A 7,638-nucleotide genomic window follows, 5' to 3' on the forward strand; every position below is an offset into this window, starting at 1 on the left:
TCCTGTATCAATGGCCGGGCACAGTGAAGCATCCACTCTGGACACTCGGCGAATATTATTCCTTCTATCCTTTCCATTTCATGTCTGACTCCGGGTGCCAGATTGATGGAAACTTTCCTTGGGATGTGATCCTCAAAATCCACAGATGTACGTTAGTTAAACCTACATTTCTCAACCACTAAGACCCTCCTAGACCCTCCACTGAAATGTTCTCCAAAATTCAACCATCAGCAGTGGATTTCTAAAACCCTTGGTAGGACTGTCCCAGTGGCTCAGCATTTCCCTTGGCTGCTAAGGTATTCATGAACCTTGATGGATTCTGATGTTAGCCTCCCCCCAGGGAGGAGGATTTACAGAGGAGGCTTAGGCCGGGCACATGCACATCTCAGTTGAGTAGGTGGAGAGAAAGCAAGCAAGTGGCAAGGGTAAAGTTGCCAGAGTGACCTGTGAGGTGCCAAGCCCAGTAGCAGGGTGGGCCTTCCCATACTTTGCTCAGAAATTTCAGACATTGAGAGTGGGAGGAGCAGTTTGTCTGCTGAGTCAAGGGTGTGTGTTTTGGAGAGCACAGTGTTGGATGAGAGGAGGACGAAACATTTAATGAGCACCTACAGTGTGCCAGGCACCTTAGCCAAATAAGCCTATTGGATCCTGAAATAAAATGTCTATTTTACAGTCAGGAAATGGATCCTCTGAGAAGTGAAATAACTTCAGTAAGTTTATAAAGATAAGAATCCGAGATGGGGACCTTGCTTACCTCACCTAAGGTGAGAACTGAACTCACTGCCTCCAGGAACACATCAAGTCTACACCTATTTATAGAGCAGATCCGCCTGAAGAAGAACTGAGGGCCGACTGAACAGCTTCTGCACAACACAAGATAGAGACACCCTCACCATCCTGCCAACTGCAGTGAGAGGGATAGTTCTGGAGGCTGGAAGCTGATCTGTCTGCCCTGGGCCACAGAAAGCAAGCTGCAGTTTATTTCTATTTTTTAAGGTTTTTTAAATTTATTTGTCAGAGAGAGGGAGAGTGAAAGCAAGCAGAAGGATGAGGAGCGGCACACAGAGGGAGAAGCAGGCTCCCCACCGAACAAGGAGCTGGATATGGGACTCAATCCCATGATCCTCCTGGGATCATGACCTGAGCAGAAGCTAGACACTTAACCAACTGAGCCACCAAGGTGTCTCAAGAAGCTGCAATTTAAAAAGCAAATGTAATGTGAAGGATCCACCCTTCAAGCTCCCCAGTGGGGAGGGAGTTGCTGGATCTCTTTCTGTGAGGATGTGCTGGCAAGTGTCATGGTTCCCATTCCCCTCCACCTTGATATCATGGACAGAAGCAAATGCTGAGCACCCTAGCCAGCTTGCTACCTCTCTGAGCCTTGGGTCCCCAGCCCACTCAACCCCAGCTGTGCCAACGAGGCAGCCCCAGCATGGCACACACTGAGTTGCCCCGGTCAGCATTCACTACAGCTCCAGACATCACACAAATGTGACACCTTAATCCTATTCACGCCAGCACACTTCAGGCTTGCACGACTCGGATTGCCAGGTCACCCCCTGAATGGAGAGTTATCTGACCTCCTGGGTTACTACTGCTTCAGCTGAAACTGTCCTGACAAGGAGCCCCTTGATGTGGAAAGCCCAGCACCCCTCAGCCCACACTCTGCCAGTCCACTCACAGTGCTTATGCTTAAGACCCCAGGACACCCCAGCTTTCTCCCACTTGAGCTTCAGACATCCTGCTAGGAGATCCTGTGCACTGAGAACCCCCCAATCCTGAATCCACTTCAGCTACAGCTACCCTCCCAAAGTGTCTTCTCTGCAGAGAGCCCTGGGACACTCCAGCCCACCCTCTTCAGCTACAGCTGTCCTGCCAGGGCACCTCTGTGCAGAGCACCCCAGAAAACCTCAGCTCCTGATCCATCTCCACTCCAGCCACCCTGCCAGGTGGCCCTCTGCACGGAGATCCCTGAGACACCAGCTTATATCCACCTCAGCTTCACCTAACATATCTGGGTGCTCTCAGTGTGAAGACACATGCACCTCTACATTCATTGTAGCACGTCGTCCGATATCCAAAGGATAGAGAAAACCCAGGTATCCATCCAGAGATGAATGAATAAGGGCTACACTTCAGCCTAACCATCACCCCCTGCTTGCCTAGCCAGGTGTTCTCACCTATACCCCCTGGTCCCTGCATTATGCCCACAACCCAAAGAGGGTCCTAGCCCATAACCTGCACTCCAGAGAGGTCCAGCCGACACCCTGTACCCGTGCACACCTGGCCAGAGAAGTACCCAGAAGGACCCACAGATCCTGGTCCCCCTCCTCCTCCTTGGTAGCAGCGGGCTGCAACCCCTGGACCAGGAAGCCAGCATGTGGGAGACATTCCAGTTGGAAGAGGAAGCACAAAACTCAAAAAAGTGGGTTTTCATGCACCGAGGTAACACAAGGATCACCACCTCTTTCCAACTCTTCAAAACGTATTGTTGCTGATGCTACATTACAAGTTAGAAAGGCTTCTGTGCCTTAGCAGCCAATGGTGTTCAGCAGTGCCATTGTGGGAGAGGACAAAACAAAGTTTTGTAGGAATGCTAACAATTACAGGGTTCATAAGTACACCACAACATGGCATAAGTCAACCCTAGTACAGAATTACGAATTAGAGGCACATAAGATTGAAACGGGGGGAGCTTCATCCCCAAGAAACACATAAGCCTTCAGGGAATATAGCTCAAGGTGCAAACATCTTCCATGCTGTACACTCATTGATCACAAATGAAATGCACTCATTGCCAGTTATTGATCCTATCAGTGGACTGCAGTTTATGCACGTACCCACAAAGGAATCCTCACATTGCTCCAGCATTTTAGGTCTGTTCTGACAAAGCCTGCCTTCATGAAGCAGAATCTGGATGTTCTTGCATTGGGGACCCACCACAACATCCCTTCATCCACCAGGAGACTCCCATCAGTACAGCCTTGAATGTCTTTGCAGAAAGACAGCTGCTGGCCTTCCCTGTGGTGCACGAGTCAGAAGTTGTGGATATTTATTCCAAGTCTGATGTAATTAAGCTTGCTGCTGAGAAAACATTTAGTAATCTAGATATCACAGTGACCCAGGCCCTCAGCACCGCTCACAGTGTCTTGAGGGTGTTGTGAAGTATTGTAAGCTGGAAATCCTGGGCAGATTAGTGTGGGCTGACCTCTGGGCTGCTGGTCACAAGTGAAGCAGATAGCAGCAGGGGTGTCATTTCCCTGTCAGATGTGTGGTAAGCCCTGATACTCATGCCTGTAGATGACAAACAGGAGACAGAAGCAGAATGGCCACTGTGCATGGAGACGCCCTTGGAGAAAATGTGAACAAGGATTCTGGGTCAGGATTTGCCTCCTGAACACTGACCATGATAGAAGATGGTGAAATGGCTACGAATGTGTATCAGGGTTTAGTGATGGGTATTTTTTCCAGTGATGTTGAAATCAAGCATAGGAGCAGATTTTATGTGTTTGAAGATGCAGGCTTGCATTAAAAAAACTGTTTTCAGAGTTCAGAAAAATTTCAGATGCTATATATTTTCAAAGTGCACTGTGTCCTGAATTTTTTATTATTTTTCATCTCAAAGAATCACTGGTCTATAACAGGTAATAGAACATAAGGGGAGAGCATGGCCTGTTCAGATCTCATGTTTTATATCACGGGTTACGTCATCACTGTGACCCGTGGCAGGTGGAGACTCGCCACGCTGTGGAGTAAGTCTTTGAACCTTTCTCCAACTGGTTTCTTTTACTTAGATTTGTGGAACCGCTGTAATTTGAATATAAATAATCAATTTGTAAAACTTAACGGCTTTTTATGTTAAGTATCTGTTCTGATCTATACTGTAAAGAAATATGCTTTACGACAGCATTATTTATTTTTACTCGCAGCAATATTCTACACACCTTGGCAGGTAAGCTTCACCGTACCCAGTAATAAACCATTGGTTGTTATTGTAAATGGCAACTTCCTCAATTTAACTTTGGATCTGGGAAGGATAAAACTTCTAATGTAGCCAGTGTTAGAGCTTAAAAGCTCAGGTTTCCAAAAGTATGTGTGGAGACCTGCTCTGCTAGACTGGAAACAGGCAACCATTATGAGGAAAGAAATTGCTGTGAAAATGTCAACTTTCTTCTCATGTATAAAAATGTAAAATCATGGGATGCCTGGGTGGGGCTCAGTCCGTTAAGTGTCTACGTTTGGCTCAGATCATGATCCCAGGTCCTGAGATCGAGTCCCACATTGGGCTCCCTACTAAGCAGGGTGTTTGCTTCTCCCTCTGCCTGCTGCTCCCCCTGCTTGTGCTGTCTTTCTCTCTCTGACAAATAAATAAGAAAATCTTTAAAAAAAGGAAATGTAAAATCATACTGTCTGTATGACTGCTGCTGGATTGTTGTTGTAAAGTGTTATTATGGCATATGCAGTGTTGTCATGTAGTTGAAGAGAAACAATGATTCTTAATCTAAGTCCTCTGGAAATGCCCATACTGTGGATATATATGACTATACTGTGATTTTTTTGTTTTTGTTTTTGGCAGATTCAAAAGTTAAAATAAATCTTACTATCTATAGGACACCTGGGTGGCTCAGTCATTTAAGTGTCTGCCTTTGGCTCAGGTCACGACCTCCAGGTCCTGAGATCAAGACCAGTGTCAGGCTCCATGCTCAGTGGGAAACCTAAAATATTCTCCATCTCCCTCAGCCCCTCCCCCACTCATGATCTCTCTCTCTCTCTCACAAATAATTAAATAACTTTAAAATAATCTTAATATCTATTAAAAAACAGATGAATGGATAAAGAACAGGTGGTATATATACAAAATGGAAAATTACTCAGCCATAAAAAAGGATGAGATCTTGTCATTTGGCAAAACATGGATAGACCCAGATGGCATAAACCTAGGTGAAATACGTCAGACAGGGAAAGACAAATAGAGTATGAATTCAGTCTTATGTGGAATATGAATAGCAAAACAAATGAATAAACAACCAAACAAAAAGCAGAATCAGACCTATAAATACAGGATCAAAGTGATGTTTGCCAGAGGAGAGGCGAGGGGGGCATGGGAGAAATGCGTGCAGGGGAGTGGGAGACACAGGCTTCCCGTTATGGGATGAATAATCAGGTGGATGGAAGGCACAATGAAGGGAATATGGTCAATGGTATTGTAATAGTGTCTCTGGTGACCCATGGGAGCTACACTTGTGGTGAGTATAGGATAAGGTAAAAACTTCTCCAATCAGTATAATGCCCACCTGAAGCAATCATGACATTGTGTGTCAACTATGCTTCAATTAAAAAAAATATGAGTCAGAAAGTACATATAAAACAGAATTGGGTTTGTCGGACAGTGATAGAAACCCAAATGCAATCCAGCTGGAAATAGCCTCACTCAGCCTGTCTAGGGGCCACAGGTAACTCTGGACTCTTGGGACACTGCACTCTTCACTTCTGTGATCATTCTACTTTCAGTTGCCTTCTTTGCTGATTTCTCTTTCAGCTTCCTTTTCCAGCTTTTTTGTGTGTGCCCCTATGGGTGGTGTTCTGTCCTAGGCCACATGCTCTTCTCTTCACAGTCCTCATGGGGAAGCCCATCTATCCTCCAGTTTCAGAGAGCACCTCTCTGCTCATTGCTCTTCTCTCCCCTGAGCTCCAGACCCTGTGTATCTCCTCCGTGATGAGACAGCTCTGAGCTCACTCTTTCAACAAGTCATTACTGGGAGCTTCCTGTGTGTTGGGGAACAAATAAAGAAGGTTCCTGAACATATTCCTTTTTTAATTAGTTTTAGGGGTAGAATTTAGTTTTTAATTAGTTGCATAGAACACCTAGTGCTTATTCCATCATGTGCCTCCTTAATGCCCAATCACCCAGTTACCTCATCTCTGCACCAAGCCCCCTCCAGCATCCCTCAGTTTGGTCCCTACAGTTCAGAGTCTCTTATACTTTGCCTTCCTCCCTGTTTTCATCTTATTTTATTTTCCTCCCCTTCCCCTATATTCATGTGTTTTGTTTCTTAAATTCCACATATGAGTAAAATCATATGGTATTTGTCTTTCTCTGACTGACCAATTTCAGTTAATGTAATACCCCCTAATTCCATCCACATTGTTACAAATGGCAAGTGTTAATTCCTTTTGGTGGCTGAGTAATATTCCATTGTATGTTTATACCACATCTTCTTTCCCCAGACTTCCAACATTTCTGATTTTTCACCCTGCTGCTTATAATACTTTGTGTAGCCTCCTCAAGCATACTTTCTCTCCCCCGCTGTATCCTCAGCTGTATCACGTCAAATTCAAGTCTCCCCACCTCTTATCTTCCAAATGGTCATCGCTTTTCTACTTGTAGACTTGCAGCTTTTGTTTTCTCAGACCTCTGATTGATTTCTTGGGTGTTCAGAATGATCTGCTAACTATGTAGTTGTATTCAAGGGAGGGGAGAAATGTAACTCCTTCCCTCAGACCTTTCTGATTGGTTCTGGACATGAAGACTGTGAACCTGGTGACAGGCTGGATTCTGTTCTCCCCCTTCTATGAGGCTGAATGTTTTTTGGCAACAGGTGACACAGCCTCATCCATCCCAGGTTCAGGTTTATTGTGGGAAGGTGTACCAAACGCAATATCTATGATTTTCTAGACATATTTTTGAGAGTTTATGGATAAGTTGAGAGTAGCATTTGCTCTAGTGCCATGCTGTCCACTTACCCCTGAAGTGTGACCTTTCATGGGGTCTAATGGCCCATGTCTTCATTAACATCCAGGACAGTGTTTTAGTGAATGGTGACTCTAAGTGGCACATTTAGCTTTGTACTGGTTGAATTTTTCAGCTTCTCCATGAACTTAACTGTAAATACAACCCAACTATTAATTTTTCATCCTGATGGAAAGTTAACTTATTTTCTTTGAAACATGGTTTCCAGGCAATGATGTCAGGAGAGTCGTTGAGAAAGCTATCAGTAATTGGCCAGCTGAGCTGCCTGGTGATTGGCCACCCAAATGGGGCCAACCTAACAGTGCCCTGATGATAGGCCAGGGCATTGTGGTGACATCACAAGAAGGCATTGTGATGATCCAGGGCTGTTATAAAAGCACAGCAACAGCCCAGGCTGCACTGAGAGAGAGATGGTGCTTCAGCCACAGCTCTTCCTGCTGGTATTCCTCACCTTCTCTGCCCTGTTCTCTGCCCCTGCCCATGGCAAGCCCCCTGCCCACTCCTCTCACCCCGGGCCTCTCACCAACACTCTGCACTCCACTGTCATGTTTGTGTCTACTTTTATGCTCCTCTGTGGTCCTAAGTGTCCACAAATCTTGGTGACTGCTGGACATGTTTCCCACTATGAAGATGGCCTGGCTGCTCAGGTGCACATTTCCATTTTGCATGTGGGAGTGGGACACTAGCAATCAGAGTTCTGTGGATTCTCAGACAGCTGGGCCCCACACCTCTGGGGTCACAACTAGGCTCAGTACAGGAAAGCTGAGTCCGTGTCCTGAGGGAGCGCTGGGCACACTACGACTCTGGAGCCCTCCAGCCTGGCTCAGTACAGAGGACATGAATGTCCTGAACATCCAGCTGACCCAGATGTGCACAATGTGTACAAT

At 45.8% G+C, this 7,638-nt stretch overlaps 1 pseudogene; it reads left to right on the forward strand.

Moving 5' to 3' along the window:
• The first annotated feature begins 737 nt into the window (after positions 1-737).
• On the forward strand, positions 738-3,365 carry LOC113248051 (5'-AMP-activated protein kinase subunit gamma-2-like; annotated as a pseudogene).
• The last annotated feature ends 4,273 nt before the right edge of the window (positions 3,366-7,638 follow it).

Source organism: Ursus arctos, unplaced genomic scaffold (assembly GCF_023065955.2).
Source record: "Ursus arctos isolate Adak ecotype North America unplaced genomic scaffold, UrsArc2.0 scaffold_5, whole genome shotgun sequence".
NCBI lineage: Eukaryota > Metazoa > Chordata > Mammalia > Carnivora > Ursidae > Ursus > Ursus arctos.